This window comes from Ambystoma mexicanum, unplaced genomic scaffold (genome assembly GCF_040938575.1).
Source record: "Ambystoma mexicanum isolate Mex_15411 unplaced genomic scaffold, UKY_AmexF1_1 Mex_scaf46, whole genome shotgun sequence".
NCBI classification, from domain to species: Eukaryota; Metazoa; Chordata; class Amphibia; order Caudata; family Ambystomatidae; genus Ambystoma; species Ambystoma mexicanum.
The window spans coordinates 1,166,130-1,186,837 of NW_027182462.1; the positions used below are offsets into that span (position 1 = coordinate 1,166,130).

General features: G+C 43.7%; 17 non-coding genes across 17 annotated transcripts; 5 read left to right on the forward strand and 12 right to left on the reverse strand.

The window, feature by feature from the left end:
* Positions 1 to 982: 982 nt before the first annotated feature.
* Positions 983 to 1,054, reverse strand: TRNAT-CGU (transfer RNA threonine (anticodon CGU)). Its single transcript has one exon. It is a non-coding gene; the product is annotated as a tRNA-Thr (tRNA).
* Positions 1,055 to 1,600: 546 nt separating this feature from the next.
* On the reverse strand, positions 1,601 to 1,682 carry TRNAS-GCU (transfer RNA serine (anticodon GCU)). Its single transcript has one exon. It is a non-coding gene; the product is annotated as a tRNA-Ser (tRNA).
* A 1,762-nt stretch (positions 1,683 to 3,444) lies between these two features.
* Positions 3,445 to 3,539, forward strand: TRNAI-UAU (transfer RNA isoleucine (anticodon UAU)). Its single transcript has 2 exons — positions 3,445 to 3,482; positions 3,504 to 3,539. It is a non-coding gene; the product is annotated as a tRNA-Ile (tRNA).
* A 1,488-nt stretch (positions 3,540 to 5,027) lies between these two features.
* On the reverse strand, positions 5,028 to 5,099 carry TRNAT-CGU (transfer RNA threonine (anticodon CGU)). The gene has a single exon. It is a non-coding gene; the product is annotated as a tRNA-Thr (tRNA).
* A 546-nt stretch (positions 5,100 to 5,645) lies between these two features.
* Positions 5,646 to 5,727, reverse strand: TRNAS-GCU (transfer RNA serine (anticodon GCU)). Its single transcript has one exon. It is a non-coding gene; the product is annotated as a tRNA-Ser (tRNA).
* A 1,762-nt stretch (positions 5,728 to 7,489) lies between these two features.
* On the forward strand, positions 7,490 to 7,582 carry TRNAI-UAU (transfer RNA isoleucine (anticodon UAU)). The gene is made up of 2 exons: positions 7,490 to 7,525; positions 7,547 to 7,582. It is a non-coding gene; the product is annotated as a tRNA-Ile (tRNA).
* A 1,488-nt stretch (positions 7,583 to 9,070) lies between these two features.
* Positions 9,071 to 9,142, reverse strand: TRNAT-CGU (transfer RNA threonine (anticodon CGU)). Its single transcript has one exon. It is a non-coding gene; the product is annotated as a tRNA-Thr (tRNA).
* Positions 9,143 to 9,688: 546 nt separating this feature from the next.
* TRNAS-GCU (transfer RNA serine (anticodon GCU)) lies at positions 9,689 to 9,769 on the reverse strand. Its single transcript has one exon. It is a non-coding gene; the product is annotated as a tRNA-Ser (tRNA).
* A 1,205-nt stretch (positions 9,770 to 10,974) lies between these two features.
* Positions 10,975 to 11,051, reverse strand: TRNAS-GCU (transfer RNA serine (anticodon GCU)). The gene has a single exon. It is a non-coding gene; the product is annotated as a tRNA-Ser (tRNA).
* A 480-nt stretch (positions 11,052 to 11,531) lies between these two features.
* Positions 11,532 to 11,626, forward strand: TRNAI-UAU (transfer RNA isoleucine (anticodon UAU)). Its single transcript has 2 exons — positions 11,532 to 11,569; positions 11,591 to 11,626. It is a non-coding gene; the product is annotated as a tRNA-Ile (tRNA).
* A 1,488-nt stretch (positions 11,627 to 13,114) lies between these two features.
* On the reverse strand, positions 13,115 to 13,186 carry TRNAT-CGU (transfer RNA threonine (anticodon CGU)). The gene has a single exon. It is a non-coding gene; the product is annotated as a tRNA-Thr (tRNA).
* A 546-nt stretch (positions 13,187 to 13,732) lies between these two features.
* On the reverse strand, positions 13,733 to 13,814 carry TRNAS-GCU (transfer RNA serine (anticodon GCU)). The gene has a single exon. It is a non-coding gene; the product is annotated as a tRNA-Ser (tRNA).
* A 1,205-nt stretch (positions 13,815 to 15,019) lies between these two features.
* On the reverse strand, positions 15,020 to 15,096 carry TRNAS-GCU (transfer RNA serine (anticodon GCU)). The gene has a single exon. It is a non-coding gene; the product is annotated as a tRNA-Ser (tRNA).
* Positions 15,097 to 15,576: 480 nt separating this feature from the next.
* On the forward strand, positions 15,577 to 15,671 carry TRNAI-UAU (transfer RNA isoleucine (anticodon UAU)). The gene is made up of 2 exons: positions 15,577 to 15,614; positions 15,636 to 15,671. It is a non-coding gene; the product is annotated as a tRNA-Ile (tRNA).
* Positions 15,672 to 17,159: 1,488 nt separating this feature from the next.
* TRNAT-CGU (transfer RNA threonine (anticodon CGU)) lies at positions 17,160 to 17,231 on the reverse strand. The gene has a single exon. It is a non-coding gene; the product is annotated as a tRNA-Thr (tRNA).
* A 546-nt stretch (positions 17,232 to 17,777) lies between these two features.
* Positions 17,778 to 17,859, reverse strand: TRNAS-GCU (transfer RNA serine (anticodon GCU)). The gene has a single exon. It is a non-coding gene; the product is annotated as a tRNA-Ser (tRNA).
* Positions 17,860 to 19,621: 1,762 nt separating this feature from the next.
* On the forward strand, positions 19,622 to 19,716 carry TRNAI-UAU (transfer RNA isoleucine (anticodon UAU)). Its single transcript has 2 exons — positions 19,622 to 19,659; positions 19,681 to 19,716. It is a non-coding gene; the product is annotated as a tRNA-Ile (tRNA).
* The last annotated feature ends 992 nt before the right edge of the window (positions 19,717 to 20,708 follow it).

Here is a 20,708-nt window from a genome sequence, read left to right on the forward strand (position 1 = left end):
TAGGAGTTGAAGGTTTTGCAGATCGAGATTGCTAAAGGGCTGGGCATTTGCACAGACCTCTCCATGCCTGATTGGTGCCGAAGGTTAGTTGCAAGTGGTCCCCTGCTCACCCTACCTTACACAGGGCCATGCCCAGTTAGGCCCCTCAGGGCTAGGCCCGGCAGGGCTAAGCCCGGCGTTTGTCAGGCGAAGTGCCTGGACCCCTGCTCATTATACCTCAGAATCTGGTCTAGCTATTGCAGACATGGGGAATGGTGCTTATATCCCATTGACAGCGCCCACAAGCTGCATACTAATAGCCAATGATGTGTGAATGCGGTCAGGGTAGCAGACATATAGAACAATTGGGTGGGTTCGCTTCCGAACTGGATGCACAGGAGCAGGAGAGAATGGCTGTTGGCGATGTATGCAACTTGCTCTGCGTGAACACATCTACCGACCCCTTCCCCTACACACACGGGCACATACACACACACACACACACATAGCCATTGGAGCTATGCAGAGCTAATCAGAAAGATTGGTAATCATTAGAACATGAAAGATATGTGTTCATTTTTTATTAAACTTGTGGACTCCCGCAGAAACGGAGGGACTCACATCTCTAATTGAGGCTTGCTTACCTCTATACAAATGTGTTTGCTGGCTGTCTTTCTTCAACTGGTATGTGCGGTTGTGTCTGTCTTTGTCTTTCAACACGCCTGGCACGTTTACATTATCAAAGAGATGATTGTATGGAGATGGGGAACACCCCTCCGTTGCATTGTGAACTTGAACAGTCTTTTCACCAAAGCAGCTACATGCGACATTGCAAGGTTTTTGTCAGTCTTTGCCTGAAAACATTAGGCCTTCCTCTCGAACTCTATTTCACTCCTTCTGTGGAAGACTTCAATTATGAGGATGCATCCCGTCATAAAAGGTTCTCTGTAGATGGTGCAACTCTGGCTTCTCTTCCCCGTGCTTTTTGAAAATAATCCGCCCGAGGCCCTGATGAGGTTTGAACTCATGACCCCTGGTTTACGAGACCAGTGCTCTGCCACTGAGCTACAAGGCCACCTGCTGCTTGCTCACAGCCAACAACAGAAAGTGCAAAGAAACCATGGGTTTTACCTAGGTAGATCTCCAGGTATATGAATTTCTGGTTGTGTAAAAATGGCTGTATATCTCTGCATGTGTTCAGTACGTCATCATACATCTGATTTGCGAAAGCGTGTGTGCTTATGTTGGTGATACATTGTCGGTATGCGTTTGAGTATGTACTTTTACGGGTATGTATGTATTGAGTAGGATGCTGAACAGGTTCATGAGTTTAGATAGCAGGTCAGAATGATGGCAAAAGGAACATGTAAAAGGCAGACAACTAAAAGAAAAAAGAATTTGGGATGTAAGCTTGGGAGTTTACTAACTGCGCTGATTTTGGCTCCTATAATAGTAAAGAATGGAAACCTACGAGGAAAGTCTTTGACTAATTTCATTCTCCGCCTGCACCAATGAACTTATTTTTACATCTCTATTTCCATATCTGTACTCATTCCTGTCTTTCACAGGGAGGTTGAAAGACTTTGGTCTATGTTTAAATGCAGACTATAAAGAAAACATACGACGAAGGTGGGATTCGAACCCACGCGTGCAGAGCACAATGGATTAGCAGTCCATCGCCTTAACCACTCGGCCACCTCGTCTGTTTGGGAACGGTGCTCGAGTCCCATGCTTAAAGAAGAGATAAAACAATGGTGGTGCAAAGTCAGTGAAAAATAGATCATGTTTGTCATAATAGAAACAAGATCGTTGACTCGTTCTTCCTTACCCGGCCATTGATAGATAAACACATCAAGTTGAAGTTCAGAAAAATATAACAAGAGCTCCTGGAGGGTTCACAACACTAATCCAGAGGAAGGTGCTTGAGCTTCCGTATGGCACACCATTAGTAGTAAAACCAGCATAACGCAAGCTCCAGTTTCCCAGTGTTTGGCATCATTCAACGTTTCCAGCCAAGATCAAAGTTCAGATGCTGCTGCTTCCTGTGATGTCATTGAATTTAAATAGTGAGTGATGGCAATAACCCTTTTCCAATTAAATTTTGCCACATCAACGTCCCTGAAAATAGAGAAAGGCGTGCAACCCAGAACCGCTGTACTGTTCAATAGAGTAAGGGCTTCACCGTGATCATCTGCATCTGTCATCACAAGATTATCAAGGTCTTTTTCTTGAAGAAATTAGGTCCAGAAAGCCGACCTTCCCCACAGACTATTCAGACACCTTGCGCTTGTGGCTTTGTTATAGGCCCGAATCCATTGGTAAAAGGTTGCACAGGTACAATGTGCAATATCAGTTCCTATTCAACAATGTTCAAGAAAATTACCATTTGGAGGCCCTGATGAGGATCGACAAGACCAGTGCTCTGCCACTGAGCTACAGAGCCCCTCAGGTTACGACGCATAACAGCAACACAACGAGCACACAACATGATGTTTACTGGGTAGACATATTTGAAGGGTGTGTGAGAATGTATGTATATGATTGTGATTTGACCTGTTTTTTTCTGGCCGATTTTTTGAGGAGCAGCTAATTTGTGCGTATTCCGTGCAATTTTAGGGTGACTAATGAGGAGATGTGATGCGTGAAAGTTGAAAAAAACATGTACATGGCAGCAGAGAGACAATATGGATATTACCTTTGCTTTTTTAAATTTCTATCCGGATTCTGGCTCAAAGGGTAGTCAAGCACAGCAGATTGCATTCCTGCCAGTAACACGACAACCTTGTTTGTGTCCTTCTTAATCAACTAACATGCATATTTTCACTTTTGTCTGTATGTTCTTTGAAAGCCAATGGCAATGGTGCTTAGAGCAATGCAGATGTTTAAAAAAGATTTCAAAAGTTAAAATCGACAAAGGTGGGATTCGAAACCACGCGTGTACAGTAGATTAGCAGTCTATCCCCTTAACCACTCGGCCACCTCGTCTACAGGGATTATGTTAGGCATTCAAGTCTTTACAGGTAATAACACAAACATCTTCAAAATAGAACCACAATGCGTTCCTTGTTGAGGTACATCCAGCCGTTTGCAGGAAAACTGCCTCACTTGCTGTTGAGAAAAATTCATCAAAGTCCTGGGGTGTTTATAGGCATCGCCAAGATGACATTGGGAGGTGTTTCAATTGACACGTGTTGAATATGAGGAAGAGCATCATGCTGGCTCCAGTGGCACTGCCTGCAGCATGACAAAAATGTAGAAGGGACATTTGACTGCACCATTGGCTGAACATCAGTGGCAAAGTGTATATCAGGCTAAAAGGTAAGCTCCAGTGGCACAATATGGGCACTACAAGGCACCCATAATTTGGTGTCAGCTAAAAAGACAATGCCAGAGCTTGTGGGTGCTTTTGTACACTTGTGTGTGTGTTTGTGGGTGTAGTTTCATGTCGAAAACCAAAACACAGCAGCTCCAGTGGCGCAATCGGTTAGCGCGCGGTACTTATACAGCAGTACATGCAGTGAGCAATGCCGAGGTTGTGAGTTCAAGCCTCACCTAGAGCAACTTTGGAACTTTTTACTAATTCACCTCAAAACTGAATTATTGAACCAATAAATGTTCTGGACATTTTTTGGTTCACCTCAAGGTTTCCTTGATTGTCAGTTAATGTTGTATGACAGCTCCTCTGCCTTTTAGACATGGAATACTCATTGCAAGTTATTTATGGGGTGTTTGCGCTTTAAATACAGCTACGGAGGGTTTTTGAAAATAGAACAGAAAATAAAAAATGTCAACTGTTATTATACTCCATTTTCTGCTGAGCACCACTTACGGAAGACATTTGTAAAGGTAGAAAAAGGGTTACTGGAGTAGGATCCAGGAGACAATATCAACTTACAAAGAATAATGTTGTCTATTTACTGCATTATCGCCTTTGAAGCAAACCTCTGAGAATAAATACCCTTTCACTAATCAGGCAGTCACTTTGATAAAATCAAGCAGAACAAGGATGCTGATAGGAACTCGCCTCATTTGCATATGGGCTAGGGCTTCTGGGAGCCATGAGAATTAGGAGTTGAAGGTTTTGCAGATCGAGATTGCTAAAGGGCTGGGCATTTGCACAGACCTCTCCATGCCTGATTGGTGCCGAAGGTTAGTTGCAAGTGGTCCCCTGCTCACCCTACCTTACACAGGGCCATGCCCAGTTAGGCCCCTCAGGGCTAGGCCCGGCAGGGCTAAGCCCGGCGTTTGTCAGGCGAAGTGCCTGGACCCCTGCTCATTATACCTCAGAATCTGGTCTAGCTATTGCAGACATGGGGAATGGTGCTTATATCCCATTGACAGCGCCCACAAGCTGCATACTAATAGCCAATGATGTGTGAATGCGGTCAGGGTAGCAGACATATAGAACAATTGGGTGGGTTCGCTTCCGAACTGGATGCACAGGAGCAGGAGAGAATGGCTGTTGGCGATGTATGCAACTTGCTCTGCGTGAACACATCTACCGACCCCTTCCCCTACACACACGGGCACATACACACACACACACACACATAGCCATTGGAGCTATGCAGAGCTAATCAGAAAGATTGGTAATCATTAGAACATGAAAGATATGTGTTCATTTTTTATTAAACTTGTGGACTCCCGCAGAAACGGAGGGACTCACATCTCTAATTGAGGCTTGCTTACCTCTATACAAATGTGTTTGCTGGCTGTCTTTCTTCAACTGGTATGTGCGGTTGTGTCTGTCTTTGTCTTTCAACACGCCTGGCACGTTTACATTATCAAAGAGATGATTGTATGGAGATGGGGAACACCCCTCCGTTGCATTGTGAACTTGAACAGTCTTTTCACCAAAGCAGCTACATGCGACATTGCAAGGTTTTTGTCAGTCTTTGCCTGAAAACATTAGGCCTTCCTCTCGAACTCTATTTCACTCCTTCTGTGGAAGACTTCAATTATGAGGATGCATCCCGTCATAAAAGGTTCTCTGTAGATGGTGCAACTCTGGCTTCTCTTCCCCGTGCTTTTTGAAAATAATCCGCCCGAGGCCCTGATGAGGTTTGAACTCATGACCCCTGGTTTACGAGACCAGTGCTCTGCCACTGAGCTACAAGGCCACCTGCTGCTTGCTCACAGCCAACAACAGAAAGTGCAAAGAAACCATGGGTTTTACCTAGGTAGATCTCCAGGTATATGAATTTCTGGTTGTGTAAAAATGGCTGTATATCTCTGCATGTGTTCAGTACGTCATCATACATCTGATTTGCGAAAGCGTGTGTGCTTATGTTGGTGATACATTGTCGGTATGCGTTTGAGTATGTACTTTTACGGGTATGTATGTATTGAGTAGGATGCTGAACAGGTTCATGAGTTTAGATAGCAGGTCAGAATGATGGCAAAAGGAACATGTAAAAGGCAGACAACTAAAAGAAAAAAGAATTTGGGATGTAAGCTTGGGAGTTTACTAACTGCGCTGATTTTGGCTCCTATAATAGTAAAGAATGGAAACCTACGAGGAAAGTCTTTGACTAATTTCATTCTCCGCCTGCACCAATGAACTTATTTTTACATCTCTATTTCCATATCTGTACTCATTCCTGTCTTTCACAGGGAGGTTGAAAGACTTTGGTCTATGTTTAAATGCAGACTATAAAGAAAAAATACGACGAAGGTGGGATTCGAACCCACGCGTGCAGAGCACAATGGATTAGCAGTCCATCGCCTTAACCACTCGGCCACCTCGTCTGTTTGGGAACGGTGCTCGAGTCCCATGCTTAAAGAAGAGATAAAACAATGGTGGTGCAAAGTCAGTGAAAAATAGATCATGTTTGTCATAATAGAAACAAGATCGTTGACTCGTTCTTCCTTACCCGGCCATTGATAGATAAACACATCAAGTTGAAGTTCAGAAAAATATAACAAGAGCTCCTGGAGGGTTCACAACACTAATCCAGAGGAAGGTGCTTGAGCTTCCGTATGGCACACCATTAGTAGTAAAACCAGCATAACGCAAGCTCCAGTTTCCCAGTGTTTGGCATCATTCAACGTTTCCAGCCAAGATCAAAGTTCAGATGCTGCTGCTTCCTGTGATGTCATTGAATTTAAATAGTGAGTGATGGCAATAACCCTTTTCCAATTAAATTTTGCCACATCAACGTCCCTGAAAATAGAGAAAGGCGTGCAACCCAGAACCGCTGTACTGTTCAATAGAGTAAGGGCTTCACCGTGATCATCTGCATCTGTCATCACAAAATTATCAAGGTCTTTTTCTTGAAGAAATTAGGTCCAGAAAGCCGACCTTCCCCACAGACTATTCAGACACCTTGCGCTTGTGGCTTTGTTATAGGCCCGAATCCATTGGTAAAAGGTTGCACAGGTACAATGTGCAATATCAGTTCCTATTCAACAATGTTCAAGAAAATTACCATTTGGAGGCCCTGATGAGGATCGACAAGACCAGTGCTCTGCCACTGAGCTACAGAGCCCCTCAGGTTACGACGCATAACAGCAACACAACGAGCACACAACATGATGTTTACTGGGTAGACATATTTGAAGGGTGTGTGAGAATGTATGTATATGATTGTGATTTGACCTGTTTTTTTCTGGCCGATTTTTTGAGGAGCAGCTAATTTGTGCGTATTCCGTGCAATTTTAGGGTGACTAATGAGGAGATGTGATGCGTGAAAGTTGAAAAAAACATGTACATGGCAGCAGAGAGACAATATGGATATTACCTTTGCTTTTTTAAATTTCTATCCGGATTCTGGCTCAAAGGGTAGTCAAGCACAGCAGATTGCATTCCTGCCAGTAACACGACAACCTTGTTTGTGTCCTTCTTAATCAACTAACATGCATATTTTCACTTTTGTCTGTATGTTCTTTGAAAGCCAATGGCAATGGTGCTTAGAGCAATGCAGATGTTTAAAAAAGATTTCAAAAGTTAAAATCGACAAAGGTGGGATTCGAAACCACGCGTGTACAGTAGATTAGCAGTCTATCCCCTTAACCACTCGGCCACCTCGTCTACAGGGATTATGTTAGGCATTCAAGTCTTTACAGGTAATAACACAAACATCTTCAAAATAGAACCACAATGCGTTCCTTGTTGAGGTACATCCAGCCGTTTGCAGGAAAACTGCCTCACTTGCTGTTGAGAAAAATTCATCAAAGTCCTGGGGTGTTTATAGGCATCGCCAAGATGACATTGGGAGGTGTTTCAATTGACACGTGTTGAATATGAGGAAGAGCATCATGCTGGCTCCAGTGGCACTGCCTGCAGCATGACAAAAATGTAGAAGGGACATTTGACTGCACCATTGGCTGAACATCAGTGGCAAAGTGTATATCAGGCTAAAAGGTAAGCTCCAGTGGCACAATATGGGCACTACAAGGCACCCATAATTTGGTGTCAGCTAAAAAGACAATGCCAGAGCTTGTGGGTGCTTTTGTACACTTGTGTGTGTGTTTGTGGGTGTAGTTTCATGTCGAAAACCAAAACACAGCAGCTCCAGTGGCGCAATCGGTTAGCGCGGTACTTATACAGCAGTACATGCAGTGAGCAATGCCGAGGTTGTGAGTTCAAGCCTCACCTGGAGCAACTTTGGAACTTTTTACTAATTCACCTCAAAACTGAATTATTGAACCAATAAATGTTCTGGACATTTTTTGGTTCACCTCAAGGTTTCCTTGATTGTCAGTTAATGTTGTATGACAGCTCCTCTGCCTTTTAGACATGGAATACTCATTGCAAGTTATTTATGGGGTGTTTGCGCTTTAAATACAGCTACGGAGGGTTTTTGAAAATAGAACAGAAAATAAAAAATGTCAACTGTTATTATACTCCATTTTCTGCTGAGCACCACTTACGGAAGACATTTGTAAAGGTAGAAAAAGGGTTACTGGAGTAGGATCCAGGAGACAATATCAACTTACAAAGAATAATGTTGTCTATTTACTGCATTATCGCCTTTGAAGCAAACCTCTGAGAATAAATACCCTTTCACTAATCAGGCAGTCACTTTGATAAAATCAAGCAGAACAAGGATGCTGATAGGAACTCGCCTCATTTGCATATGGGCTAGGGCTTCTGGGAGCCATGAGAATTAGGAGTTGAAGGTTTTGCAGATCGAGATTGCTAAAGGGCTGGGCATTTGCACAGACCTCTCCATGCCTGATTGGTGCCGAAGGTTAGTTGCAAGTGGTCCCCTGCTCACCCTACCTTACACAGGGCCATGCCCAGTTAGGCCCCTCAGGGCTAGGCCCGGCAGGGCTAAGCCCGGCGTTTGTCAGGCGAAGTGCCTGGACCCCTGCTCATTATACCTCAGAATCTGGTCTAGCTATTGCAGACATGGGGAATGGTGCTTATATCCCATTGACAGCGCCCACAAGCTGCATACTAATAGCCAATGATGTGTGAATGCGGTCAGGGTAGCAGACATATAGAACAATTGGGTGGGTTCGCTTCCGAACTGGATGCACAGGAGCAGGAGAGAATGGCTGTTGGCGATGTATGCAACTTGCTCTGCGTGAACACATCTACCGACCCCTTCCCCTACACACACGGGCACATACACACACACACACACACATAGCCATTGGAGCTATGCAGAGCTAATCAGAAAGATTGGTAATCATTAGAACATGAAAGATATGTGTTCATTTTTTATTAAACTTGTGGACTCCCGCAGAAACGGAGGGACTCACATCTCTAATTGAGGCTTGCTTACCTCTATACAAATGTGTTTGCTGGCTGTCTTTCTTCAACTGGTATGTGCGGTTGTGTCTGTCTTTGTCTTTCAACACGCCTGGCACGTTTACATTATCAAAGAGATGATTGTATGGAGATGGGGAACACCCCTCCGTTGCATTGTGAACTTGAACAGTCTTTTCACCAAAGCAGCTACATGCGACATTGCAAGGTTTTTGTCAGTCTTTGCCTGAAAACATTAGGCCTTCCTCTCGAACTCTATTTCACTCCTTCTGTGGAAGACTTCAATTATGAGGATGCATCCCGTCATAAAAGGTTCTCTGTAGATGGTGCAACTCTGGCTTCTCTTCCCCGTGCTTTTTGAAAATAATCCGCCCGAGGCCCTGATGAGGTTTGAACTCATGACCCCTGGTTTACGAGACCAGTGCTCTGCCACTGAGCTACAAGGCCACCTGCTGCTTGCTCACAGCCAACAACAGAAAGTGCAAAGAAACCATGGGTTTTACCTAGGTAGATCTCCAGGTATATGAATTTCTGGTTGTGTAAAAATGGCTGTATATCTCTGCATGTGTTCAGTACGTCATCATACATCTGATTTGCGAAAGCGTGTGTGCTTATGTTGGTGATACATTGTCGGTATGCGTTTGAGTATGTACTTTTACGGGTATGTATGTATTGAGTAGGATGCTGAACAGGTTCATGAGTTTAGATAGCAGGTCAGAATGATGGCAAAAGGAACATGTAAAAGGCAGACAACTAAAAGAAAAAAGAATTTGGGATGTAAGCTTGGGAGTTTACTAACTGCGCTGATTTTGGCTCCTATAATAGTAAAGAATGGAAACCTACGAGGAAAGTCTTTGACTAATTTCATTCTCCGCCTGCACCAATGAACTTATTTTTACATCTCTATTTCCATATCTGTACTCATTCCTGTCTTTCACAGGGAGGTTGAAAGACTTTGGTCTATGTTTAAATGCAGACTATAAAGAAAAAATACGACGAAGGTGGGATTCGAACCCACGCGTGCAGAGCACAATGGATTAGCAGTCCATGCCTTAACCACTCGGCCACCTCGTCTGTTTGGGAACGGTGCTTGAGTCCCATGCTTAAAGAAGAGATAAAACAATGGTGGTGCAAAGTCAGTGAAAAATAGATCATGTTTGTCATAATAGAAACAAGATCGTTGACTCGTTCTTCCTTACCCGGCCATTGATAGATAAACACATCAAGTTGAAGTTCAGAAAAATATAACAAGAGCTCCTGGAGGGTTCACAACACTAATCCAGAGGAAGGTGCTTGAGCTTCCGTATGGCACACCATTAGTAGTAAAACCAGCATAACGCAAGCTCCAGTTTCCCAGTGTTTGGCATCATTCAACGTTTCCAGCCAAGATCAAAGTTCAGATGCTGCTGCTTCCTGTGATGTCATTGAATTTAAATAGTGAGTGATGGCAATAACCCTTTTCCAATTAAATTTTGCCACATCAACGTCCCTGAAAATAGAGAAAGGCGTGCAACCCAGAACCGCTGTACTGTTCAATAGAGTAAGGGCTTCACCGTGATCATCTGCATCTGTCATCACAAAATTATCAAGGTCTTTTTCTTGAAGAAATTAGGTCCAGAAAGCCGACCTTCCCCACAGACTATTCAGACACCTTGCGCTTGTGGCTTTGTTATAGGCCCGAATCCATTGGTAAAAGGTTGCACAGGTACAATGTGCAATATCAGTTCCTATTCAACAATGTTCAAGAAAATTACCATTTGGAGGCCCTGATGAGGATCGACAAGACCAGTGCTCTGCCACTGAGCTACAGAGCCCCTCAGGTTACGACGCATAACAGCAACACAACGAGCACACAACATGATGTTTACTGGGTAGACATATTTGAAGGGTGTGTGAGAATGTATGTATATGATTGTGATTTGACCTGTTTTTTTCTGGCCGATTTTTTGAGGAGCAGCTAATTTGTGCGTATTCCGTGCAATTTTAGGGTGACTAATGAGGAGATGTGATGCGTGAAAGTTGAAAAAAACATGTACATGGCAGCAGAGAGACAATATGGATATTACCTTTGCTTTTTTAAATTTCTATCCGGATTCTGGCTCAAAGGGTAGTCAAGCACAGCAGATTGCATTCCTGCCAGTAACACGACAACCTTGTTTGTGTCCTTCTTAATCAACTAACATGCATATTTTCACTTTTGTCTGTATGTTCTTTGAAAGCCAATGGCAATGGTGCTTAGAGCAATGCAGATGTTTAAAAAAGATTTCAAAAGTTAAAATCGACAAAGGTGGGATTCGAAACCACGCGTGTACAGTAGATTAGCAGTCCATCGCCTTAACCACTCGGCCACCTCGTCTACAGGGATTATGTTAGGCATTCAAGTCTTTACAGGTAATAACACAAACATCTTCAAAATAGAACCACAATGCGTTCCTTGTTGAGGTACATCCAGCCGTTTGCAGGAAAACTGCCTCACTTGCTGTTGAGAAAAATTCATCAAAGTCCTGGGGTGTTTATAGGCATCGCCAAGATGACATTGGGAGGTGTTTCAATTGACACGTGTTGAATATGAGGAAGAGCATCATGCTGGCTCCAGTGGCACTGCCTGCAGCATGACAAAAATGTAGAAGGGACATTTGACTGCACCATTGGCTGAACATCAGTGGCAAAGTGTATATCAGGCTAAAAGGTAAGCTCCAGTGGCACAATATGGGCACTACAAGGCACCCATAATTTGGTGTCAGCTAAAAAGACAATGCCAGAGCTTGTGGGTGCTTTTGTACACTTGTGTGTGTGTTTGTGGGTGTAGTTTCATGTCGAAAACCAAAACACAGCAGCTCCAGTGGCGCAATCGGTTTGCGCGCGGTACTTATACAGCAGTACATGCAGTGAGCAATGCCGAGGTTGTGAGTTCAAGCCTCACCTGGAGCAACTTTGGAACTTTTTACTAATTCACCTCAAAACTGAATTATTGAACCAATAAATGTTCTGGACATTTTTTGGTTCACCTCAAGGTTTCCTTGATTGTCAGTTAATGTTGTATGACAGCTCCTCTGCCTTTTAGACATGGAATACTCATTGCAAGTTATTTATGGGGTGTTTGCGCTTTAAATACAGCTACGGAGGGTTTTTGAAAATAGAACAGAAAATAAAAAATGTCAACTGTTATTATACTCCATTTTCTGCTGAGCACCACTTACGGAAGACATTTGTAAAGGTAGAAAAAGGGTTACTGGAGTAGGATCCAGGAGACAATATCAACTTACAAAGAATAATGTTGTCTATTTACTGCATTATCGCCTTTGAAGCAAACCTCTGAGAATAAATACCCTTTCACTAATCAGGCAGTCACTTTGATAAAATCAAGCAGAACAAGGATGCTGATAGGAACTCGCCTCATTTGCATATGGGCTAGGGCTTCTGGGAGCCATGAGAATTAGGAGTTGAAGGTTTTGCAGATCGAGATTGCTAAAGGGCTGGGCATTTGCACAGACCTCTCCATGCCTGATTGGTGCCGAAGGTTAGTTGCAAGTGGTCCCCTGCTCACCCTACCTTACACAGGGCCATGCCCAGTTAGGCCCCTCAGGGCTAGGCCCGGCAGGGCTAAGCCCGGCGTTTGTCAGGCGAAGTGCCTGGACCCCTGCTCATTATACCTCAGAATCTGGTCTAGCTATTGCAGACATGGGGAATGGTGCTTATATCCCATTGACAGCGCCCACAAGCTGCATACTAATAGCCAATGATGTGTGAATGCGGTCAGGGTAGCAGACATATAGAACAATTGGGTGGGTTCGCTTCCGAACTGGATGCACAGGAGCAGGAGAGAATGGCTGTTGGCGATGTATGCAACTTGCTCTGCGTGAACACATCTACCGACCCCTTCCCCTACACACACGGGCACATACACACACACACACACACATAGCCATTGGAGCTATGCAGAGCTAATCAGAAAGATTGGTAATCATTAGAACATGAAAGATATGTGTTCATTTTTTATTAAACTTGTGGACTCCCGCAGAAACGGAGGGACTCACATCTCTAATTGAGGCTTGCTTACCTCTATACAAATGTGTTTGCTGGCTGTCTTTCTTCAACTGGTATGTGCGGTTGTGTCTGTCTTTGTCTTTCAACACGCCTGGCACGTTTACATTATCAAAGAGATGATTGTATGGAGATGGGGAACACCCCTCCGTTGCATTGTGAACTTGAACAGTCTTTTCACCAAAGCAGCTACATGCGACATTGCAAGGTTTTTGTCAGTCTTTGCCTGAAAACATTAGGCCTTCCTCTCGAACTCTATTTCACTCCTTCTGTGGAAGACTTCAATTATGAGGATGCATCCCGTCATAAAAGGTTCTCTGTAGATGGTGCAACTCTGGCTTCTCTTCCCCGTGCTTTTTGAAAATAATCCGCCCGAGGCCCTGATGAGGTTTGAACTCATGACCCCTGGTTTACGAGACCAGTGCTCTGCCACTGAGCTACAAGGCCACCTGCTGCTTGCTCACAGCCAACAACAGAAAGTGCAAAGAAACCATGGGTTTTACCTAGGTAGATCTCCAGGTATATGAATTTCTGGTTGTGTAAAAATGGCTGTATATCTCTGCATGTGTTCAGTACGTCATCATACATCTGATTTGCGAAAGCGTGTGTGCTTATGTTGGTGATACATTGTCGGTATGCGTTTGAGTATGTACTTTTACGGGTATGTATGTATTGAGTAGGATGCTGAACAGGTTCATGAGTTTAGATAGCAGGTCAGAATGATGGCAAAAGGAACATGTAAAAGGCAGACAACTAAAAGAAAAAAGAATTTGGGATGTAAGCTTGGGAGTTTACTAACTGCGCTGATTTTGGCTCCTATAATAGTAAAGAATGGAAACCTACGAGGAAAGTCTTTGACTAATTTCATTCTCCGCCTGCACCAATGAACTTATTTTTACATCTCTATTTCCATATCTGTACTCATTCCTGTCTTTCACAGGGAGGTTGAAAGACTTTGGTCTATGTTTAAATGCAGACTATAAAGAAAAAATACGACGAAGGTGGGATTCGAACCCACGCGTGCAGAGCACAATGGATTAGCAGTCCATCGCCTTAACCACTCGGCCACCTCGTCTGTTTGGGAACGGTGCTCGAGTCCCATGCTTAAAGAAGAGATAAAACAATGGTGGTGCAAAGTCAGTGAAAAATAGATCATGTTTGTCATAATAGAAACAAGATCGTTGACTCGTTCTTCCTTACCCGGCCATTGATAGATAAACACATCAAGTTGAAGTTCAGAAAAATATAACAAGAGCTCCTGGAGGGTTCACAACACTAATCCAGAGGAAGGTGCTTGAGCTTCCGTATGGCACACCATTAGTAGTAAAACCAGCATAACGCAAGCTCCAGTTTCCCAGTGTTTGGCATCATTCAACGTTTCCAGCCAAGATCAAAGTTCAGATGCTGCTGCTTCCTGTGATGTCATTGAATTTAAATAGTGAGTGATGGCAATAACCCTTTTCCAATTAAATTTTGCCACATCAACGTCCCTGAAAATAGAGAAAGGCGTGCAACCCAGAACCGCTGTACTGTTCAATAGAGTAAGGGCTTCACCGTGATCATCTGCATCTGTCATCACAAGATTATCAAGGTCTTTTTCTTGAAGAAATTAGGTCCAGAAAGCCGACCTTCCCCACAGACTATTCAGACACCTTGCGCTTGTGGCTTTGTTATAGGCCCGAATCCATTGGTAAAAGGTTGCACAGGTACAATGTGCAATATCAGTTCCTATTCAACAATGTTCAAGAAAATTACCATTTGGAGGCCCTGATGAGGATCGACAAGACCAGTGCTCTGCCACTGAGCTACAGAGCCCCTCAGGTTACGACGCATAACAGCAACACAACGAGCACACAACATGATGTTTACTGGGTAGACATATTTGAAGGGTGTGTGAGAATGTATGTATATGATTGTGATTTGACCTGTTTTTTTCTGGCCGATTTTTTGAGGAGCAGCTAATTTGTGCGTATTCCGTGCAATTTTAGGGTGACTAATGAGGAGATGTGATGCGTGAAAGTTGAAAAAAACATGTACATGGCAGCAGAGAGACAATATGGATATTACCTTTGCTTTTTTAAATTTCTATCCGGATTCTGGCTCAAAGGGTAGTCAAGCACAGCAGATTGCATTCCTGCCAGTAACACGACAACCTTGTTTGTGTCCTTCTTAATCAACTAACATGCATATTTTCACTTTTGTCTGTATGTTCTTTGAAAGCCAATGGCAATGGTGCTTAGAGCAATGCAGATGTTTAAAAAAGATTTCAAAAGTTAAAATCGACAAAGGTGGGATTCGAAACCACGCGTGTACAGTAGATTAGCAGTCCATCGCCTTAACCACTCGGCCACCTCGTCTACAGGGATTATGTTAGGCATTCAAGTCTTTACAGGTAATAACACAAACATCTTCAAAATAGAACCACAATGCGTTCCTTGTTGAGGTACATCCAGCCGTTTGCAGGAAAACTGCCTCACTTGCTGTTGAGAAAAATTCATCAAAGTCCTGGGGTGTTTATAGGCATCGCCAAGATGACATTGGGAGGTGTTTCAATTGACACGTGTTGAATATGAGGAAGAGCATCATGCTGGCTCCAGTGGCACTGCCTGCAGCATGACAAAAATGTAGAAGGGACATTTGACTGCACCATTGGCTGAACATCAGTGGCAAAGTGTATATCAGGCTAAAAGGTAAGCTCCAGTGGCACAATATGGGCACTACAAGGCACCCATAATTTGGTGTCAGCTAAAAAGACAATGCCAGAGCTTGTGGGTGCTTTTGTACACTTGTGTGTGTGTTTGTGGGTGTAGTTTCATGTCGAAAACCAAAACACAGCAGCTCCAGTGGTGCAATCGGTTAGCGCGCGGTACTTATACAGCAGTACATGCAGTGAGCAATGCCGAGGTTGTGAGTTCAAGCCTCACCTGGAGCAACTTTGGAACTTTTTACTAATTCACCTCAAAACTGAATTATTGAACCAATAAATGTTCTGGACATTTTTTGGTTCACCTCAAGGTTTCCTTGATTGTCAGTTAATGTTGTATGACAGCTCCTCTGCCTTTTAGACATGGAATACTCATTGCAAGTTATTTATGGGGTGTTTGCGCTTTAAATACAGCTACGGAGGGTTTTTGAAAATAGAACAGAAAATAAAAAATGTCAACTGTTATTATACTCCATTTTCTGCTGAGCACCACTTACGGAAGACATTTGTAAAGGTAGAAAAAGGGTTACTGGAGTAGGATCCAGGAGACAATATCAACTTACAAAGAATAATGTTGTCTATTTACTGCATTATCGCCTTTGAAGCAAACCTCTGAGAATAAATACCCTTTCACTAATCAGGCAGTCACTTTGATAAAATCAAGCAGAACAAGGAAGCTGATAGGAACTCGCCTCATTTGCATATGGGCTAGGGCTTCTGGGAGCCATGAGAATTAGGAGTTGAAGGTTTTGCAGATCGAGATTGCTAAAGGGCTGGGCATTTGCACAGACCTCTCCATGCCTGATTGGTGCCGAAGGTTAGTTGCAAGTGGTCCCCTGCTCACCCTACCTTACACAGGGCCATGCCCAGTTAGGCCCCTCAGGGCTAGGCCCGGCAGGGCTAAGCCCGGCGTTTGTCAGGCGAAGTGCCTGGACCCCTGCTCATTATACCTCAGAATCTGGTCTAGCTATTGCAGACATGGGGAATGGTGCTTATATCCCATTGACAGCGCCCACAAGCTGCATACTAATAGCCAATGATGTGTGAATGCGGTCAGGGTAGCAGACATATAGAACAATTGGGTGGGTTCGCTTCCGAACTGGATGCACAGGAGCAGGAGAGAATGGCTGTTGGCGATGTATGCAACTTGCTCTGCGTGAACACATCTACCGACCCCTTCCCCTACACACACGGGCACATACACACACACACACACACATAGCCATTGGAGCTATGCAGAGCTAATCAGAAAGATTGGTAATCATTAGAACATGAAAGATATGTGTTCATTTTTTATTAAACTTGTGGACTCCCGCAGAAACGGAGGGACTCACATCTCTAATTGAGGCTTGCTTACCTCTATACAAATGTGTTTGCTGGCTGTCTTTCTTCAACTGGTATGTGCGGTTGTGTCTGTCTTTGTCTTTCAACACGCCTGGCACGTTTACATTATCAAAGAGATGATTGTATGGAGATGGGGAACACCCCTCCGTTGCATTGTGAACTTGAACAGTCTTTTCACCAAAGCAGCTACATGCGACATTGCAAGGTTTTTGTCAGTCTTTGCCTGAAAACATTAGGCCTTCCTCTCGAACTCTATTTCACTCCTTCTGTGGAAGACTTCAATTATGAGGATGCATCCCGTCATAAAAGGTTCTCTGTAGATGGTGCAACTCTGGCTTCTCTTCCCCGTGCTTTTTGAAAATAATCCGCCCGAGGCCCTGATGAGGTTTGAACTCATGACCCCTGGTTTACGAGACCAGTGCTCTGCCACTGAGCTACAAGGCCACCTGCTGCTTGCTCACAGCCAACAACAGAAAGTGCAAAGAAACCATGGGTTTTACCTAGGTAGATCTCCAGGTATATGAATTTCTGGTTGTGTAAAAATGGCTGTATATCTCTGCATGTGTTCAGTACGTCATCATACATCTGATTTGCGAAAGCGTGTGTGCTTATGTTGGTGATACATTGTCGGTATGCGTTTGAGTATGTACTTTTACGGGTATGTATGTATTGAGTAGGATGCTGAACAGGTTCATGAGTTTAGATAGCAGGTCAGAATGATGGCAAAAGGAACATGTAAAAGGCAGACAACTAAAAGAAAAAAGAATTTGGGATGTAAGCTTGGGAGTTTACTAACTGCGCTGATTTTGGCTCCTATAATAGTAAAGAATGGAAACCTACGAGGAAAGTCTTTGACTAATTTCATTCTCCGCCTGCACCAATGAACTTATTTTTACATCTCTATTTCCATATCTGTACTCATTCCTGTCTTTCACAGGGAGGTTGAAAGACTTTGGTCTATGTTTAAATGCAGACTATAAAGAAAAAATACGACGAAGGTGGGATTCGAACCCACGCGTGCAGAGCACAATGGATTAGCAGTCCATCGCCTTAACCACTCGGCCACCTCGTCTGTTTGGGAACGGTGCTCGAGTCCCATGCTTAAAGAAGAGATAAAACAATGGTGGTGCAAAGTCAGTGAAAAATAGATCATGTTTGTCATAATAGAAACAAGATCGTTGACTCGTTCTTCCTTACCCGGCCATTGATAGATAAACACATCAAGTTGAAGTTCAGAAAAATATAACAAGAGCTCCTGGAGGGTTCACAACACTAATCCAGAGGAAGGTGCTTGAGCTTCCGTATGGCACACCATTAGTAGTAAAACCAGCATAACGCAAGCTCCAGTTTCCCAGTGTTTGGCATCATTCAACGTTTCCAGCCAAGATCAAAGTTCAGATGCTGCTGCTTCCTGTGATGTCATTGAATTTAAATAGTGAGTGATGGCAATAACCCTTTTCCAATTAAATTTTGCCACATCAACGTCCCTGAAAATAGAGAAAGGCGTGCAACCCAGAACCGCTGTACTGTTCAATAGAGTAAGGGCTTCACCGTGATCATCTGCATCTGTCATCACAAGATTATCAAGGTCTTTTTCTTGAAGAAATTAGGTCCAGAAAGCCGACCTTCCCCACAGACTATTCAGACACCTTGCGCTTGTGGCTTTGTTATAGGCCCGAATCCATTGGTAAAAGGTTGCACAGGTACAATGTGCAATATCAGTTCCTATTCAACAATGTTCAAGAAAATTACCATTTGGAGGCCCTGATGAGGATCGACAAGACCAGTGCTCTGCCACTGAGCTACAGAGCCCCTCAGGTTACGACGCATAACAGCAACACAACGAGCACACAACATGATGTTTACTGGGTAGACATATTTGAAGGGTGTGTGAGAATGTATGTATATGATTGTGATTTGACCTGTTTTTTTCTGGCCGATTTTTTGAGGAGCAGCTAATTTGTGCGTATTCCGTGCAATTTTAGGGTGACTAATGAGGAGATGTGATGCGTGAAAGTTGAAAAAAACATGTACATGGCAGCAGAGAGACAATATGGATATTACCTTTGCTTTTTTAAATTTCTATCCGGATTCTGGCTCAAAGGGTAGTCAAGCACAGCAGATTGCATTCCTGCCAGTAACACGACAACCTTGTTTGTGTCCTTCTTAATCAACTAACATGCATATTTTCACTTTTGTCTGTATGTTCTTTGAAAGCCAATGGCAATGGTGCTTAGAGCAATGCAGATGTTTAAAAAAGATTTCAAAAGTTAAAATCGACAAAGGTGGGATTCGAAACCACGCGTGTACAGTAGATTAGCAGTCTATCCCCTTAACCACTCGGCCACCTCGTCTACAGGGATTATGTTAGGCATTCAAGTCTTTACAGGTAATAACACAAACATCTTCAAAATAGAACCACAATGCGTTCCTTGTTGAGGTACATCCAGCCGTTTGCAGGAAAACTGCCTCACTTGCTGTTGAGAAAAATTCATCAAAGTCCTGGGGTGTTTATAGGCATCGCCAAGATGACATTGGGAGGTGTTTCAATTGACACGTGTTGAATATGAGGAAGAGCATCATGCTGGCTCCAGTGGCACTGCCTGCAGCATGACAAAAATGTAGAAGGGACATTTGACTGCACCATTGGCTGAACATCAGTGGCAAAGTGTATATCAGGCTAAAAGGTAAGCTCCAGTGGCACAATATGGGCACTACAAGGCACCCATAATTTGGTGTCAGCTAAAAAGACAATGCCAGAGCTTGTGGGTGCTTTTGTACACTTGTGTGTGTGTTTGTGGGTGTAGTTTCATGTCGAAAACCAAAACACAGCAGCTCCAGTGGCGCAATCGGTTAGCGCGCGGTACTTATACAGCAGTACATGCAGTGAGCAATGCCGAGGTTGTGAGTTCAAGCCTCACCTGGAGCAACTTTGGAACTTTTTACTAATTCACCTCAAAACTGAATTATTGAACCAATAAATGTTCTGGACATTTTTTGGTTCACCTCAAGGTTTCCTTGATTGTCAGTTAATGTTGTATGACAGCTCCTCTGCCTTTTAGACATGGAATACTCATTGCAAGTTATTTATGGGGTGTTTGCGCTTTAAATACAGCTACGGAGGGTTTTTGAAAATAGAACAGAAAATAAAAAATGTCAACTGTTATTATACTCCATTTTCTGCTGAGCACCACTTACGGAAGACATTTGTAAAGGTAGAAAAAGGGTTACTGGAGTAGGATCCAGGAGACAATATCAACTTACAAAGAATAATGTTGTCTATTTACTGCATTATCGCCTTTGAAGCAAACCTCTGAGAATAAATACCCTTTCACTAATCAGGCAGTCACTTTGATAAAATCAAGCAGAACAAGGATGCTGATAGGAACTCGCCTCATTTGCATATGGGCTAGGGCTTCTGGGAGCCATGAGAATTAGGAGTTGAAGGTTTTGCAGATCGAGATTGCTAAAGGGCTGGGCATTTGCACAGACCTCTCCATGCCTGATTGGTGCCGAAGGTTAGTTGCAAGTGGTCCCCTGCTCACCCTACCTTACACAGGGCCATGCCCAGTTAGGCCCCTCAGGGCTAGGCCCGGCAGGGCTAAGCCCGGCGTTTGTCAGGCGAAGTGCCTGGACCCCTGCTCATCATACCTCAGAATCTGGTCTAGCTATTGCAGACATGGGGAATGGTGCTTATATCCCATTGACAGCGCCCACAAGCTGCATACTAATAGCCAATGATGTGTGAATGCGGTCAGGGTAGCAGACATATAGAACAATTGGGTGGGTTCGCTTCCGAACTGGATGCACAGGAGCAGGAGAGAATGGCTGTTGGCGATGTATGCAACTTGCTCTGCGTGAACACATCTACCGACCCCTTCCCCTAGACACACACACACACATAGCCATTGGAGCTATGCA